Raw genomic sequence first — 18,853 nt, forward strand, 5'->3', positions numbered from 1 at the left:
TGTATTCTTCCCCATATTCTTCTTCAGATACCTCCTCCTCTTCTAAATCATTGTTCTCTTGTTCCTTCTGGACATCTGAAAAAATCAGTTATACGACCTGTTGGGCACTGAAACGTGCACTCTTGGCTTCAGCAAAGAGAGAACTGGGGGGACTGTCATCTGCAGCACCTTTATAGCCTCTGCCTGCATTCTCCATTAGGTAACAATGCTTTCAAGAAATGTTTATTTTGTCTGAAATTTTGTTAATTTTGTCTGTGAACTCGAGTCATGTGTGGGGTGTGGAGGGGAGATGCTGCACATGCAAAATAAAGTTGTAGTTCAATCAGTAGCACACATAATCTCAATTTCTCAGTGTGTGTGTGTGTGTGTGTGTGTGTGTGTGTGTGTGTGTGTGTCTTTGTGGTTTTTGTGGTTTTTGTGGTGTGTAAATTATTTTATTACTGCCTGGTCAAAAATGACCCCAATACTATCTTTGTACCCTGGTGGTGTACAGCTTTCATGGAAATATGAACAAAGGCAACATTTCCTTTATCTAGTGTTGGGGTCATTCTAGAAAAAGTCATCAGATCTCAAGTTGGAAAAATATCATTGAGGTTTATTTGTATGCTGTTAAACATAGTGGCGGGTCTTTCTTGACCCATACGACAATACAAGGGTTTAAAAAAAAGATAGTGAGATACTTTAACCTTTGAGTTTCAAAAACATATCTATACAGGCCTCAAACACACATTACAGAAATAACATAAATACACATTGCCTCTTTTCTGTAGGTTTTTATGTCATTTTTTAATGGTCAAGGTTTTTAAATCATGCATGTCAGTAAGGTGAATATACTGCATAAGACCAGGGCTTTGCACTAATGTGAATTCAGACAATATGCTTAACAGAGGCAGGGGGACCACGGCCATTATAACAGCCTGTCTGTCCCCCTACTGAGCACTGCCGTGGACAGCCACGATAATTAGTCCTCTGTCGTTGAATGGTTTTAGGCTTCTGGAAATCATAAAGTTTGATCATCAATTCAAAGAAAACCATAGCAGGGGAAATGGGAAAAAGATGTGAAAATGGGCTCCATATCATAATAGTACAGTGCCTTCAGAAAGTATTCACAACCTAGACTTATTCCTTATTTTGTTGTGTAACAGCCTGCATTCAAAATGGATTGCAATATTTTTTTCTCACACATTCACACACAATACACCAAAACGACAAAGTGAAATGTTTGCTAATTTAATGAAAATGAAATACAGAAATATCTCATTTACATAAGTATTCACACCCCTGAGTCAATGCATGTTAGAATCCCCTTTGGCAGCAATTACAGCTGTGCGTCTTTCTTGGTAAGTCTCTAAGAGCTTTGTACACCTGGATTGTACAATATTTGCACATTATTATTTTTCAAGCTCTGTCAAGTTGTTTGTTGATCATTGCTAGGCAGTCATTTTCAAGTCTTTCCATTCATGTTCATGCCAGTTAAAGTCAAAACTGTCTCTAGGCCAGTCAGAAACATTCACTGTCATCTTGGTAAGCAACTCCAGAGTATATTTGGACTGTTCAGGTTATTGTCCTGCTGAAAGGTGAATTTGTCTCGCAGGGTCTGTTGGAATGCAGACTGAACCAGGTTTTCTTCTAGGATTTTGCCTAAACAACTCCTAAGACCTTGGCGACGACAAGCATACCCATAACATGATGCAGCTACCACCATGCTTGAAAATATGTTTTGTGTTCGATTTGCCCCAAACATAACGCTTTGTATTCAGGACATAAAGTTCATATCTTTGCCACATTATTTTCAGTTTTACTTTAGTGGATGCATGTTTTGGAATATTTTTATTCTGTACAAGCTTTCTTCATTTCACTCTGTAATTTTGATTATTATTGTGGAGTAACTACAATGTTGTTGATCTATCCTCAGTTTTCTCCTATCACAGGAGAAATCACTATCACTGCTCGACTGAGTGACCTTACAGATAATTCTATGTGTGGGGTACAGAGATGAGGTAGTCATTCAGAATTCATGTTAAACACTATTATGGCCCACATAGTGAGTCAATGCAACTTAGCATGTGACTCCTAAACTTATTTAGACTTGCCGTAACAAAGGGGTTGAATACTTATTGACTCAAGACATTTCAACTTTTCCAAAATGTCTAAAAACATAATTTAACTTTGAAAATATGGGGTATTGTGTGTAGGCCAGTGACACACAATCTCAATTTAATACATTTTAAATTCAGGCTGTAACGCAACATTTTGGGGAAAAAGTCAAGGGATGTGCATACTTTCTGAAGGCACTGTAAATAGCCCAATGATACTACTTCTCCAGTCAAATGAACTTGTGGATACCATTTTTATGTCTCTGTGTCTAGTATGGAGGAAGTTAGAGAGAGTTTTGGGAGCCAATGTTAACTAGTGTTAGCGCAATGACTGGAAGTCTATCTCTATCTACTAGCATGCCAGTGAACATCCATAGACTTCCAGTCATTGAGCTAACGCTAGTTAGCATTGGCTCGCAACCTAACTAAAAGTAACATTGTATAATCATCCGCACAACTGGAAAGTTTTAGTGTGTTCTGGAAACATACATTTTCTGATGTCCCCACAATGTTCCCACCAGACTGTTCCCACAACCTAATGAAACATTCTGGTAACTTTTAAAAAACAGACCAAATGAGTTCTGGGTATGCTCTTGAAACATCAGGCAAATGTTTTATACAAAAATTGTTTAACCATCAGCATGACTGGACAGTTATTGTGTTATGAGAACATTTGCCGCAACCTAACGAATGTTCTGGGAACTTTCACATAATCAATTTTAGTTTGCTAGGAAATATTACTGGTACATTGTGTTATTACATTACCTGGAAACCTTATGAGAACTTTTGGGGAATGATCTGTGGGAGTTGTTACAGATGTTGTGCACAACATTTTAATGAATGTTAGGAGAACATTCCAAGGATATTTCAACTGAAAAAAATCTTTACAAAAATTATTATTATTATTTTTTGAATTTTACCCCTTTTTCTCCCCAATTTCGTGGTATCCAATTGTTGTAGTAGCTACTATCTTGTCTCGTCGCTACAACTCCCGTACGGGCTCGGGAGAGACGAAGGTTGAAAGTCATGCGTCCTCCGATACACAACCCAACCAAGCCGCACTGCTTCTTAACACAGCGCACATCCAACCCGGAAGCCAGCCGCACCAATGCGTCGGAGGAAACACCGTGCACCTGGCCACCTTGGTTAGCGTACACTGCGCCCAGCCCGCCACAGGAGTCGCTGGTGCGCGATGAGACAAGGACACCCCTACCGACAAAGCCCTCCCTAACCCGGGCGACGCTAGGCCAATTGTGCGTCGCCCCATGGACCTCCCGGTCGCGGTCGGTTACGACAGAGCCTGGGCGCGAACCCAGGGACTCTGATGGCACAGCTGGCGCTGCAGTACAGCGCCCTTAACCACTGCGCCACCCGGGAGGCCCTAAAAGTTTTTTTTTTTAATAAAAAATATTGTGTTTTTATTTTGGGGGGGATTATTGTCCTAATGTGAGAGAAAACCCTGACAAGAACGTAATGGGAATCTTACCGGTTTGCTGGGTTTAGTCCTGAGATAAATGAAAGACATTTCCTCAACATGACGTCAAAACATGTCTTTTGTATAGAAATGTTTTCACGTTTCAAACAATTATGTTTCGTTCTTGAAAGAAACATTCTCTCATAACTTGTCGTGTACCCTCTGTTCCCCCCAAGTTTGTGTGTGAAATTGTTTGTTGTAAAGTGCTTGTGCACTCTGACTGGTTCGCGACGGGTTATTTGTACCCATATTTTGTTGTTCTGGGTGCCGTTGGTTTGGCATATTAAACTGCTCCTGTTGTTCCCCAGTTCTGCTCTCCTGCGACTGACTTCTCTGCAGCCAGTCACACACCTCTTACAGTAGAATAGGGGGAAGGGGAGCTGAGAGCAATATAAAAAGACAACATAAAAACAACATATGCTATCCTTTTCCTCAGATAGAGCTGGTCAAAGAGGAGACGTGTGAGTTCCTGCCCTTCCTGTGCCCTCGTGAGGTCATCATGATGAACGGCTGCGTGGCCGGCCTGTGGTTTTGCCGCACCGAGTAGACGGAGTGCGGGATTGGCTGGAGGACAAGGACTAAATCGTCCTGCTCAAAGTCGATTATATCATCAGCACCATCGGCTCCACGCTGACTGACCCTCAAAGTAAGGTCATAGAAGGAGAAATCAGGTCTGATAGAAGGAGACTGATCAAAGATGTCCCCTTCATTGTAGTACCCTTAGAAGTGACTGTTGAAGTGCACTTGTTGTCCAAACTTCTCAGGATCTTACTGTATCAGGATTGACCTGTTAAAACATAGAATAACTGTAACGGCAGATTTCCTCCTCTTCGTCTGAAGAGGAGTAAGGATCGGACCAAGATGCGGCGTGGTAAGTGTTCATGACGATTTTAATAAGAAAAGCACTGAACACTATGAAATACAAAACAATAACGTGAAATAAACCAAACCGAAACAGTACCGTATGGCGACAAACACTCACACGGAAACAAACACCCACAAACCAACATTGAAACCCAGGCTACCTAAATATGGTTCTCAATCAGGGACAACGATAAACAGCTGCCTCTTATTGAGAACCATATCAGGCCAAACACAGAAATAGAAAAAACATAGAAACACAAACATTGACTGCCCACCACAACTCACACCCTGACCATACTAAATAAAGACAAAACAAAGTAAATAAAGTTCAGAACGTGACAATAACTACGTAAATGGCAGAGAATTGGCAGAATGTTGATTATCAGATCCTACATTATGTTAAGTTACGTTATGTTACAATACAGCTCCACTTTATGTGTGGTCTAATCAAGATTTTTCAGTCACCCTTGTCATATTCCGGACACCCCTGCACTTAACGGATCATACAGTAACGTGCCAGGCATTTTATTCAAATCCACAATGAGACCCTGCATTCAGCTGATATCTGTCCCCTGAAGCAGCCATGGTCTTGTAATTGTTAGCTACAGTGTTAATGCCCCAGTAAAGAGCCTGCCAGGACAGGGAACGTATTGATCTCCCTACAATCCATTCTCCATACTTTCCTTTCCCTGCCTGACACATACCTGGAAACACTGTATGAGATTCCCTTCACAAGAATCCATAGAGAAATAGAGCATTCAGAGGCAGCAATTTCTCCATTTCTGGAGGGCCAGTGAATGTACATGCCTTGCTATTGCAGCCAAATCCCCCATATATGTTTGGGCAAATATGTTTAATACATTTTCCTTCTATATTATTTTCTCCTAACGCTATCATCCCTCCCATAATGGACAACAATACTATACTGAACAAGTGTTGGTCCCATGTTTTATGAGCTGAAATAAAAGTTTCCTGAAATTTTCCATGCGCACAAAAAGCATATTTATCTCACATTTTTAGCACACATTTGTTTACATTCCTGTTGTTGAGCATTTCTCCTTTGCTAAGAAATCCATCTACCTGACAGGTGAGGCATATAAAGAAGCTGATTGAACCGTATAATATTTACACAGGTGCACCTTGTTCTGGGGACAATAAAAAGGCCACTCTAAAATGCCACAGACGTCTCAAGTTTTGAGGGAGTGTGCAATTGGCATGCTGAGTGCAGGAAAGTCCACAAGAGTTGTTGCCAGAGAATGTAATGTTAATTTCTCTACAATAAGCCGCGAGAATTTGGCAGTACGTCCAACAGGCCTGACAACTGCAGACCACGTGTAAAAGCGCCAGTCCAGGACCTCCACATCGGGATCATCTGAGACTTGCAACCCAGACAGCTGATGAAACTGAGGAGTATTTCTGCCTGTAATAAAGCCCTTTTGGCTGGGCCTGGCTCCGAAGTGGTTGGGCCTATGCCCTCCCAGGCCCGCCCATGGATGCTCCCCTGCGCAGTTATGTGAAATCCATAGATTAGGGCCTAGGGAATTTATTTAACTTGCCTGATTTCTTTATATGAACTGTAACTCAGTAAAATCATTGAAATTGTTTTTTGAATATATTTTTGTATATATACATTTTACGGACACAATATATTTTTAATTTGTTTATTTATATTTTGTTTGTCCCACCCTTGAGCTCCACTCAACACTTCCCATCTCTGAACACCATCCAGTTTGGATTTCTATTAGCCATATATTTTTTAACTATGCTTTGATGTTTCACAAAAGTCCTGAATCTTTCTATTCTCGTAGTTTCTATAGATTGTAAATTAACGATAAAATGTTTTGCAATTCACCAGCAGTGCTATTTGCAGAGTTAGCTCCAGATAAATGTTGGAATTCTTTAGCTATTCCTGAACCTGCGATTAAAGCCAAGATACATATAGAAGTACCAACACAAGTGATATAACGATCCTGTCTCTTCACATCAAAATCTGCAGAGCTGGGATGGTTGTATCCCCCATATATATAACACTCTATTGGTTCGCAAGAATATTATATAATAATTTAAATTGAAAAACTGTGTATCAGTTTCTAAACCATGTGCAGTGTAATCGGTACATCAAAAATCTCTTCCCAACTATTTTGCAACCTGTAAGGCTGTAATTATTTTGTTCTTAAATGAAACTGGTATACTTTTAAATGTATCACAATTTTCTTTAACCACTTTTGGTCTTTAATGCAGGGCCGACAGGCAAGTTCATTACCTTCTCCCACTTCCACTTGCCTCTTCCATTGTTGCGGTAATATTGCAATTAGTTGGTTATAATATTGAATAGAGCAGACATGTCCATATATTTCTGTCAGATGCATGTGTGACATAACTCCACCAGCCCTATGTATGATGTCATTTACAAAGATTTTACTGTTTTTAAAACGTTTTTTAAAAATTCATTTGTATATTTGAGTTGAACCATAATATTTGTTGTAATATTTGTTCTGTCTTTTCTGGTCGATTAAATTGGAGAGCAAACAACTTTCTAAGGCTTGTTTTAAAAATAGTGATATTTGGATAATGTAATCTGAATAAAGGGAAAGAGGCCATTCTTGAACATGGGGTGAGTCGTTCTTACTAATCTACTAGAGAACCAGTTCGCATTTAAGTATAGCTTTTGTATGACTGAAGCCTTTAGTGAGAGGTCTAATGCTTTAATATGACTGAAGCCTTTAGTGAGAGGTCTAATGCTTTAATATGACTGAAGCCTTTAGTGAGAGGCCTAATGCTTTAATATGACTGAAGCCTTTAGTGAGAGGTCTAATGCTTTAATATGACTGAAGCCTTTAGTGAGAGGTCTAATGCTTTAATATGACTGAAGCCTTTAGTGAGAGGTCTAATGCTTTAATATGACTGATGCCTTTAGTGAGAGGTCTAATGCTTTAATATGACTGATGCCTTTAGTGAGAGGTCTAATGCTTTAATATGACTGAAGCCTTTAGTGAGAGGTCTAATGCTTTAATATGACTGAAGCCTTTAGTGAGAGGTCTAATGCTTTAATATGACTGAAGCCTTTAGTGAGAGGTCTAATGCTTTAATATGACTGAAGCCTTTAGTGAGAGGTCTAATGCTTTAATATGACTGAAGCCTTTAGTGAGAGGTCTAATGCTTTAATATGACTGAAGCCTTTAGTGAGAGGTCTAATGCTTTAATATGACTGAAGCCTTTAGTGAGAGGTCTAATGCTTTAATATGACTGAAGCCTTTAGTGAGAGGTCTAATGCTTTAATATGACTGAAGCCTTTAGTGAGAGGTCTAATGCTTTAATATGACTGAAGCCTTTAGTGAGAGGTCTAATGCTTTAATATGACTGATGCCTTTAGTGAGAGGTCTAATGCTTTAATATTTAATAACTGTCTCCACTCTCCACTTCTGTGAGTTTCAACACAAAATCAGGGTCAAAGAAGAGGAATAATTTAAAGAGAAAGGGGATACGATAGTGGCAGATAGTAGATAAATACCCCTCTATCCTTACCTACAGTTGAAGTCGGAAGTTTACGTACACTTAGGTTGGAGTCATTAAAACTAGTTTTTCAACCACTCCACAAATTTCTTGTTAATTAACAAACTATAGTTTTGGCAAGTCAGTTAGGACATCTAGTTTGTGCATGACACAAGTAATTTTTCCAACAACTGTTTACAGACAGATTATTTCACTTATCACTGTATCACAATTCCAGTGGGTCAGAAGTTTACATACACTAAGTTGACTGTCATTAAACAGCTTGGAAAATTCCAGAAAATGCTATCATGGCTTTAGAAGCGTCTGATAGATCAATTGACATTATTTTAGTCAATTGGAGGTGTACCTGTGGATGTATTTCAAGGCCAACCTTCAAACTCAGTGCCTCTTTGCTTGACATCATGGGAAAATCAAAAGAAATCAGCCAAGACCTCAGAAAAAAAATTGTAGACCTCCACAAGTCTGGTTCATCCTTGGGAGAAATTTCCAAACTTCTGAAGGTATCACGTTCATCTGTACAAACAATAGTACGCAGGTATAAACACCATGGGACCACGCAGCCGTCATACCGCTCAGGAAGGAGACGCGTTCTGTCTCCTAGAGATGAACGTACTTTAGTGCGAAAAGTGCAAATCAATCCCAGAACAACAGCAAAGGATGTTGTGAAGATGCTGGAGGAAACAGGTACAAAAGTCTATATATCCACAGTAAAATGAGTCCTATATCGACATAACCTGAAAGGCTGCTCAGCAAGGAAGAAGCCACTGCTCCAAAACCGCCGTAAAAAAGCCAGACTACAATTTGCAACTGCACACGGGGACAAAGATCGTACTTTTTGTAGAAATGTCCTCTGGTCTGATGAAACAAAAATAGAACTGTTTGGCCATAATGACCATCGTTATGTTTGGAGGAAAATGGGGAGGCTTGCAAGCCGAGAACACCATCCCAACCATGAAGCACGGGGGTAGCAGCATCAGGTTGTGGGGGTGCTTTGCTGCAGGAGGGACTGATGCACTACACAAAATAGATGGCTTCATGAGGAAGTAAAATTATGTGGATATATTGAAGCAACATCTCGAGACATCAGTCAGGAAGTTAAAGCTTGGTCGCAAATGGGTCTTCCAAATGGACAATGACCCCAAGCATACTTCCAAAGTTGTGGCAAAATGGCTTAAGGACAACAAAGTCAAGGTATTGGAGTGGCCATCACAAACCCTGACCTCAATCCCATAGAAAATGTGTGGGCAGCACTGAAAAAGCGTGTGGGATCAGGGAGGCCTACAAACCTGACTCAGTTACACCAGCTCTGTCAAGAGGAATGGGCCAAAATTCACCCAACATATTGTGGGAAGCTTGTGGAAGGCTGCCCAAAACGTTTTACTCAAGTTAAACAATTTAAAGGCAATGCTACCAAATACTAATTGAGTGTATGTCAATTTCTGACCCACTGGGAATGTGATGAAAGAAAGAAAAGCTGAATGAAATCGTTCTCTCTACTATTATTCCGACATTTCACATTCTTAAAATAAAGTGGTGATCCTAACTGACCTAAAACAGGGAATTCTTAGTAGGATTAAATGTCAGGAATTGTGGAAAAACTGAGTTTAAATGTATTTGGTTAAGGTGTATGTAAACTTCTGACTTCAACTGTAGCTAGTAGCTGTACAGCATGAATCACCCATTGACTTCAGCAGCTTACAGAGGAGACAGCCAGGGACAGTAGTTGGGTAGAAAAAGGCTGAGATCGCCAGAAAATAGGCCCTGCAATCTGCAGGGGGTGTGGCACTGTGTTTCAAGAACATTATTAGATGATGATGCAACAGGCAGACGACCAGTCCTTTTAACTGCTGAGGCGGCCATCGTCGTGACGATGAAGAATTTTCTCTCTGTGTTTGCTGTCGCTCATAAAGATAAATGGACATTCCAGGAAAGTGTGTGTTTCATAAGAGTGCATTCGTCTTAAATAGACTGGTCAAATATCGTGTTTGTGTGTGAGTGTGCATGCCTCCATCCATGTCTGTATGTCTACGTGTGTGTGTGTAGTGTGTAGTGCATGCGTGACTGAGGCCCATATGACAGCATGGATTCCTCTCACTAATGGAGCTCAGCAATCAGCATCTGCCAGTGGAGTTTTCTCCAGAGAGATAGAGATAGAGTGGGGGTCTGTGGAAGAAGTTATGTTATTTAAGGAGATCTCAGGAATCTCTAAGACATGTCACACTTCACAGCCTTCCCCACAGTAAGGTTGTGTGTGTGTGTGTGTGTGTGTGTGTGTGTGTGTGTGTGTGTGTGTGTGTGTGTGTGTGTGTGTGTGTGTGTGTGTGTGTGTGTGTGTGTGTGTGTGTGTGTGTGTGTGTGTGTGTGTGTGTGTGTGTGTGTGTGTGTGTGTGTGTGTGTGTCAGGCAGTGGGAGAAGCTGTGTGCTCCTGCGGTTATAGGAGGAAAATTCTGAGAGAAAAGACAAACGCAGCAGGGCTCAGTGGTATCACTAAGGTCTGGGGTTCTTTGAGAGGATATGGCAGAGACCACAGTAACAGGGTTTTTCCATCTTTGATTAATATCAAGTTCAAGTATATCTAGTATACCCCCTGTAATGTCTTATATGGTACAACAATGCATTGTTCTGCTCCTGTATTACAATAACACAACCTCAGTCTGCTGACCTCTCTGTCTATTGTAATAAGGCAGGGTAGCCTAGTGGTTAGAGTGTTGGACTAGTAACCGGAATGTTGCAAGTTCAAATCCCCGAGCTGACAAGGTACAAATCTGTTGTTCTGCCCCTGAACAGTTAACCCACTGTTTCTAGGCTGTCATTGAAAATAAGAATTTGTTCTTAACTGACTTGCCTAGTAAAATAAAATGTCATATTAACCATGTTTATTATGACTTGTTGTGAACAATCCAGAAGGCCATGGCTCCCATCAAGCTGAACCACTGGGGCACCCTGAGACCATGCAGAGCAGTGAGCCCTGGGTTTTCGCCGGCTAAGACATCGCAGACTTGGCAAACAACAACGACAAGCAGGCCTCCTGGCACATCCACCAGTACCTCCATGTAACCTCTGAATCAGGGAGGTGCAGGGGGCTGCCTTGCTCAGGGGCAGAATGACTGATTTTTACCTTATCAGCTCGAGGATTTAATCCAGCAACCTTTCAGGCTACCTGCCGCCCCAAAAGTTGTCCCAGCCCGGCTCAAACAATCAACAATTCATGGTCTTTCAATTTTGAATATAATTAGTTGAATTGAGCAAGTAAGTGCTAAGCTGATGTTGATGATGATGATAATGCATTCATAAAACACGTTGTAACTACATATCCCTCCATAGCCAGACAGTGGAAAGTACAACTGCGCCGCCTCTGTTCAACTGTGCCATCGACACAGTGGACATCAGTGTGAAGATGTGTGGCATCACATTCACAAACCACTTCAGCCTGGCCAGCACTCCCCCACCACTAGCACGGCCATGATCCACAGCGCTTGCCAACAGGGATGGGACAAACGGAGAGACACTCACAGACGCCTGCACACGCGCACATACGCACACACCGACGCCTTTGATATTGCTGTTTAGCTTAGATACAGTAATGTGCTTAACTATAAATGTGTGTATGTGTATGTGTGTGTATGTGTGTGTGTGTGTGTGTGTGTGTGTGTGTGTGTGTGTGTGTGTGTGCATGCATGCGTACAGCGGTGCGTGCGAGCATGTGTGTAAATGTTTCAGGGTGTTACAGCAACGTTGAGTATCTCCCTTCTGAACAGACTGTTCCGTGTCTCTGTGTCCTGTCTTTGAGCCTCTCTAACCTTGGCCAAGTCTTTGATAAGTCATAACGCGGGACATTAAAGCAGCCCCCATCCACAGACAACTGGCATTAATAAAGCCCTGATAACTCATAAAGGAAAGCAATAAAGCACTCCCCACATGCACATACACTCCCCGGTAATTAGCTTCATTCAGGTGGCAGAGACTCCAGCTAAACCAACACACTCCCACTAGAACAAGATGCATATGCCTTGTTAGCAATGTAACATTTGCTCTTGACAGGAGGATGGAAAAGGAGAGAGAGCAGAGAGAGAGCGAAAGCCATGAGTTGTTTATTGAGCTTCAACAGAAAATCTTTGTTTTAATTTACTTTCTAATTCTGGTGATGGGGAAATGAATCAGTAACATCTGTTTGCTCTGTTCATTCTCGCTGGCAGTCCTTGATTAGAGGATAACAGGAAGGAGCTGTGTAAGGCATCGCTATAAGAACAAGTAGGGTAGTGCATCCGGTTTGACGTGATGAAGTTTAGCCAACATCAAGTTCAAGTTTTATTTGTTCAACTGCGGTGTAGAAATGATTCTCCCGTATAAATTGGATGGAAATATGTAACTAGACGGTTGAGAATTTGTTAGAATATTTGGCAAGGCCAAAATGTGCCCCTCTTTTTTTCCCATTTTCTGAACAGACCGGTTTAAAAAAATCTATTATGTCTAATTGGTGGAAGTCGCGCCAAGCTTTTAAATTAAATTAAGAAATTGGTTTCTGCCTGAAAAGTAATAAATAAGCACATTAATCTATTAATCTCAGAGTGACAGTTTTTCGAGAAACCCACTCCAGGAAGATGGTCCAACAACTACAGTGCCTTGCGAAAGTATTCGGCCCCCTTGAACTTTGCGACCTTTTGCCACATTTCAGGCTTCAAACATAAAGATATAAAACTGTATTTTTTTGTGAAGAATCAACAACAAGTGGGACACAATCATGAAGTGGAACGACATTTATTGGATATTTCAAACTTTTTTAACAAATCAAAAACTGGCAAATTGGGCGTGCAAAATTATTCAGCCCCCTTAAGTTAATACTTTGTAGCGCCACCTTTTGCTGCTATTACAGCTGTAAGTCGCTTGGGGTATGTCTCTATCAGTTTTGCACATCGAGAGACTGACATTTTTTCCCATTCCTCCTTGCAAAACAGCTCGAGCTCAGTGAGGTTGGATGGAGAGCATTTGTGAACAGCAGTTTTCACAGATTCTCGATTGGATTCAGGTCTGGACTTTGACTTGGCCATTCTAACACCTGGATATGTTTATTTTTGAACCATTCCATTGTAGATTTTGCTTTATGTTTTGGATCATTGTCTTGTTGGAAGACAAATCTCCGTCCCAGTCTCAGGTCTTTTGCAGACTCCATCAGGTTTTCTTCCAGAATGGTTCTGTATTTGGCTCCATCCATCTTCCCATCAATTTTAACCATCTTCCCTGTCCCTGCTGAAGAAAAGCAGGCCCAAACCATGATGCTGCCACCACCATGTTTGACAGTGGGGATGGTGTGTTCAGGGTGTTGCTTTTACGCCAAACATAACGTTTTGCATTGTTGCCAAAAAGTTCAATTTTGGTTTCATCTGACCAGAGCACCTTCTTCCACATGTTTGGTGTGTCTCCCAGGTGGCTTGTGGCAAACTTTAACCGACACTTTTTATGGATATCTTTAAGAAATGGCTTTCTTGCCACTCTTCCATAAAGGCCAGATTTGTGCAATATACGACTGATTGTTGTCCTATGGACAGAGTCTCCCACCTCAGCTGTAGATCTCTGCAGTTCATCCAGAGTGATCATGGGCCTCTTGGCTGCATCTCTGATCAGTCTTCTCCTTGTATGAGCTGAAAGTTTAGAGGGACGGCCAGGTCTTGGTAGATTTGCAGTGGTCTGATACTCCTTCCATTTCAATATTATCGCTTGCACAGTGCTCCTTGGGATGTTTAAAGCTTGGGAAATCTTTTTGTATCCAAATCCGGCTTTAAACTTCTTCACAACAGTATCTCGGACCTGCCTGGTGTGTTCCTTGTTCTTCATGATGCTCTCTGCGCTTTTAACGGACCTCTGAGACTATCACAGTGCAGGTGCATTTATACGGAGACTTGATTACACACAGGTGGATTGTATTTATCATCATTAGTCATTTAGGTCAACATTGGATCATTCAGAGATCCTCACTGAACTTCTGGAGAGAGTTTGCTGCACTGAAAGTAAAGGGGCTGAATAATTTTGCACGCCCAATTTTTCAGTTTTTGATTTGTTAAAAAAGTTTGAAATATCCAATAAATGTCGTTCCACTTCATGATTGTGTCCCACTTGTTGTTGATTCTTCACAAAAAAATACAGTTTTATATCTTTGTGTTTGAAGCCTGAAATGTGGCAAAAGGTTGCAAAGTTCAAGGGGGCCGAATACTTTCGGAAGGCACTGTAAGAGGAATTCATTAGGACTTTGGATTTATAAGTGTTCAATATACAGCATATACAGTACCAGTCAAAAGTTTGGACACACCTACTCATTCAAGGGTTTTTCTTAATTTTTAATATGTTTTTCATTGCAGAATAATAATGAAGCCATCAAAACTATGAAATAACACATATGGAATCATGAAGTAAACAAAAAATGTGTGAAGAAAATATAGATATATTCTAGATTTCAGATTCTTCAAAGTAGCCACCCTTTGCCTTGATGACAGCTTTGCACATTCTCAGCATTCTCTCAACCAGCTTCATGAGGTAGTCACCTGGAATGCATTTCAATTAACAGGTGTGCCTTGTTACAAGTTAATTAGTGGAATTTCTTTCCTTCTTAATGCGTTTGAGCCAATCAGTTGTGTTTGACAAGGTAGGGGTGGTATACAGAAGATAGCCCTTTTTGGTAAAAGACCAAGTCCATATTATGGAAAAACAGCTCAGTTAAAGTAAAGAGAAACGACAGTCCATCATTACTTTAAGACATGAAGGTCAGTCAATATGGAACATTTCAAGAACTTTGAAAGTTTCTTCAAGTGCAGTTGCAAAAACCATCAAGCGCTATGATGAAACTGGCTCTCATGAGGACCTCCAAAGGAAAGGAAGACCCAGAGTTACTTCTGCTGCAGAGCATAAGTTCATTAGAGTTACCAGCCTCAGAAATTGTAGCCCAAATAAATGCATCACAGAATTCAAGTAACAGACACATCTCAAAATCAACTATTCAGAGGAGACTGCGTGAATCAGGCCTTCATGTTTGAATTGGTGCAAAGAAACCACTACTAAAGGACACCAATAAGAAGAGGAGACTTGCTTGGGCCAAGACACACAAGCAGTGGACATTAGACCAGTGGAAATCTGTCCTTTGGTCTGATGAGTCCAAATTTGAGATTTTTGTTTCAACTGCCGTGTCTTTGCGAGACACAGAGTAGGTGAACGGATTATCTCCACATGTGTGATTCTCACGTGAAGCATGGAGGAGGAGGTGTGATGTTGTGGGGGTCCTTTGCTGGTGACACTGTCAGTGATTTATTTTGAATTCAAGGCACACTTAACCAGCATGTCTACCACAGCATTCTGCAGCAATAAGACCAATTGAGATGATTTGGGATGAGATGGACAGCAGAGGGAAGAAAAAAATATTATTAAAACAACATAAAACGCAGCAAACAAGTGCTCAGCATATGTGGAAACTCCTTCAAGGCTATTGGAAAAGCATTCCATGTGAAGCTGGTTGAGAGAATACCAAGAGTGTGCAAAGCAGTCATCAAGGCAAAGGGTGGCTACTTTGAAGAGTATAAAATATAACATATATCTTGATTTGTTTAACACTTTTTTGGTTCTACATGATTTCGTATGTGTTATTTCATAGTTTTGATGTCTTCACTCTTATTCTACAATGTAGAAAATAGTAAAAAATAAAGAAAAACCCTTGAATGAGTAGGTGTGTCCAAACCTTTGACTGGTACTGTATATTTAATACATATATTTGATATCCGGAGTGCTTATTACAGTTACAACTAGCCTGCCTCCATCCCAATATCTCCTGCTTACCAGCAACGTGCCTTGTTATTCCCCAGTATCTCTTGCTTACCAACAACGTGCCTTGTTATTCCCCAGTATCTCCTGCTTACCAACAACGTGCCTTGTTATTCCCCAGTATCTCTTGCTTACCAGCAGCGTGCCTTGTTATTCCCCAGTATCTCCTGCTTACCAGCAACGTGCCTTGCTATTCCCCAGTATCTCCTGCTTACCAGCAACATGCCTTGCTATTCCCCAGTATCTCCTGCTTACCAGCAACGTGCCTTGCTATTCCCCAGTATCTCCTGCTTACCAGCAACATGCCTTGCTATTCCCCAGTATCTCCTGCTTACCAGCAAAGTACCTTGCTATTCCCCAGTATCTCCTGCTTACCAGCAACATGCCTTGCTATTCCCCAGTATCTCCTGCTTACCAGCAACGTGCCTTGCTATTCCCCAGTATCTCCTGCTTACCAGCAACATGCCTTGCTATTCCCCAGTATCTCCTGCTTACCAGCAGTGCAGCAGCTCATTCCCAGCTCATATCGCAGTAAACAGAAGTCATATTGCTCTCTATTGTGTGCTTTGTGTGTCAAATTATTACACTGAGCCTCTCCTGTCTCTCTCCCCAAGAAGGATAAAGAAGAACCTCAGTGTCAACAGCGCTCCTCTCTGCCGTCATTATACCCTGAACATGAGGGACTTTTTAATATCCTGTTCTCCCCTCGCCGCCAAGCTCTACCCCCGATCAGAACGACCCAGCCGCTTCTCGTCGATAGCATTCAGGGCACACAGCGCGATTGTCACAGTGGATATGGAAATATCCCAATGCAGAGCGTGCCCGGAATAGCTAATTGCCGTATGGCACGATACAGTGGAGGCCTTTACGCTTAAACTTGCAGGCGGCACTTCCATTAATTATAATTAATGAACTACATTGCATATGTAAATGCTTTTTTCCCTCTGATGAGGGTTGCTTCTACCAGGGGATGTTAATGAAGGACATTGGGATGAGATCAGAGCCCCTGGTACACCTGGTGGTAAACCCTGTGTCTCAAACTCGTCTCCTTCAGCGACTGACATGACAGTCAGCAGTGACATGACGGTCCCAGGTAGATTAGTTCCAGCCGGTGATTCATGTGACGAGGTGTGATGAGATGGTCCAAGGTAGATTAGTTCCAGCTGGTGATTAATGTGATGAGATGTGATGAGACGGTCCCAGGTAGATTAGTTCCAGCTGGTGATTAATGTGATGAGATGTGATGAGACGGTCCCAGGTAGATTAGTTCCAGCTGGTGATTAATGTGACGAGATGTGATGAGGGTCCCAGGTAGATGAGTTCCAGCTGGTGATTAATGTGATAAGATGTGATGAGACGGTCCCAGGTAGATTAGTTCCATCTGGTAATTAATGTGATGAGATCTGATGAGACGGTCCCAGGTAGATTAGTTCCAGCTGGTGATTAATGTGATGAGATGTGATGAGATAGTCCCAGGTAGATTAGTTCCAGCTGGTGATTAATGGGATAAAATGGGATTAGACGGTCCCAGGTAGATTAGTTCCAGCTGGTGATTAATGTGATGAGATGTGATGAGACGGTCCCAGGTAGATTAGTTCCAGCTGGTGATTAATGTGATGAGATGTGATGAGACGGTCCCAGGTAGATTAGTTCCAGCTGGTGATTAATGTGATAAAATGGGATTAGACGGTCCCAGGTAGATTAGTTCCAGCTGGTGATTAATATGATGAGATCTGATGAGACGGTCCCAGGTAGATTAGTTCCATCTGGTAATTAATGTGATGAGATCTGATTAGACGGTCCCAGGTAGATTAGTTCCAGCTGGTGATTAATGTGATGAGATGTGATGAGATAGTCCCAGGTAGATTAGTTCCAGCTGGTGATTAATGGGATAAAATGGGATTAGACGGTCCCAGGTAGATTAGTTCCAGCTGGTGATTAATGTGATGAGATGTGATGAGACGGTCCCAGGTAGATTAGTTCCAGCTGGTGATTAATGTGATGAGATGTGATGAGACGGTCCCAGGTAGATTAGTTCCAGCTGGTGATTAATGTGACGAGATGTGATGAGGGTCCCAGGTAGATGAGTTCCAGCTGGTGATTAATGTGATAAGATGTGATGAGACGGTCCCAGGTAGATTAGTTCCATCTGGTAATTAATGTGATGAGATCTGATGAGACGGTCCCAGGTAGATTAGTTCCAGCTGGTGATTAATGTGATGAGATGTGATGAGATAGTCCCAGGTAGATTAGTTCCAGCTGGTGATTAATGGGATAAAATGGGATTAGACGGTCCCAGGTAGATTAGTTACAGCTGGTGATTAATGTGATGAGATGTGATGAGACGGTCCCAGGTAGATTAGTTCCAGCTGGTGATTAATGTGATGAGATGTGATGAGACGGTCCCAGGTAGATTAGTTCCAGCTGGTGATTAATGTGATAAAATGGGATTAGACGGTCCCAGGTAGATTAGTTCCAGCTGGTGATTAATATGATGAGATCTGATGAGACGGTCCCAGGTAGATTAGTTCCATCTGGTAATTAATGTGATGAGATCTGATTAGACGGTCCCAGGTAGATTAGTTCCAGCTGGTGATTAATGTGATGAGATGTGATGAGATAGTCCCAGGTAGATTAGTTCCAGCTGGTGATTAATGGGATAAAATGGGATTAGACGGTCCCAGGTAGATTAGTTCCAGCTGGTGATTAATGTGATGAGATGTGATGAGACGGTCCCAGGTAGATTAGTTCCAGCTGGTGATTAATGTGATGAGATGTGATGAGACGGTCCCAGGTAGATTAGTTCCAGCTGGTGATTATTGTGATAAAATGGGATTAGACGGTCCCAGGTAGATTAGTTCCAGCTGGTGATTAATATGATGAGATCTGATGAGACGGTCCCAGGTAGATTAGTTCCATCTGGTAATTAATGTGATGAGATCTGATTAGACGGTCCCAGGTAGATTAGTTCCAGCTGGTGATTAATGTGATAAGATGTGATGAGACGGTCCCAGGTAGATTAGCTGGGTCTGTACAGATCTGTATATGCATGGCTGGTGGAGCTGCTAAAACACACTGAGATCTGCAGAGGAGATCCATGATG

At 41.6% G+C, this 18,853-nt stretch overlaps 1 pseudogene; it reads left to right on the forward strand.

Moving 5' to 3' along the window:
* Positions 1–18,853, forward strand: part of LOC139376890 (dihydropyrimidine dehydrogenase [NADP(+)]-like) — a 192,698-nt pseudogene that overhangs the window by 117,455 nt on the left and 56,390 nt on the right.

Source organism: Oncorhynchus clarkii, chromosome 20 (assembly GCF_045791955.1).
Source record: "Oncorhynchus clarkii lewisi isolate Uvic-CL-2024 chromosome 20, UVic_Ocla_1.0, whole genome shotgun sequence".
NCBI classification, from domain to species: Eukaryota; Metazoa; Chordata; class Actinopteri; order Salmoniformes; family Salmonidae; genus Oncorhynchus; species Oncorhynchus clarkii.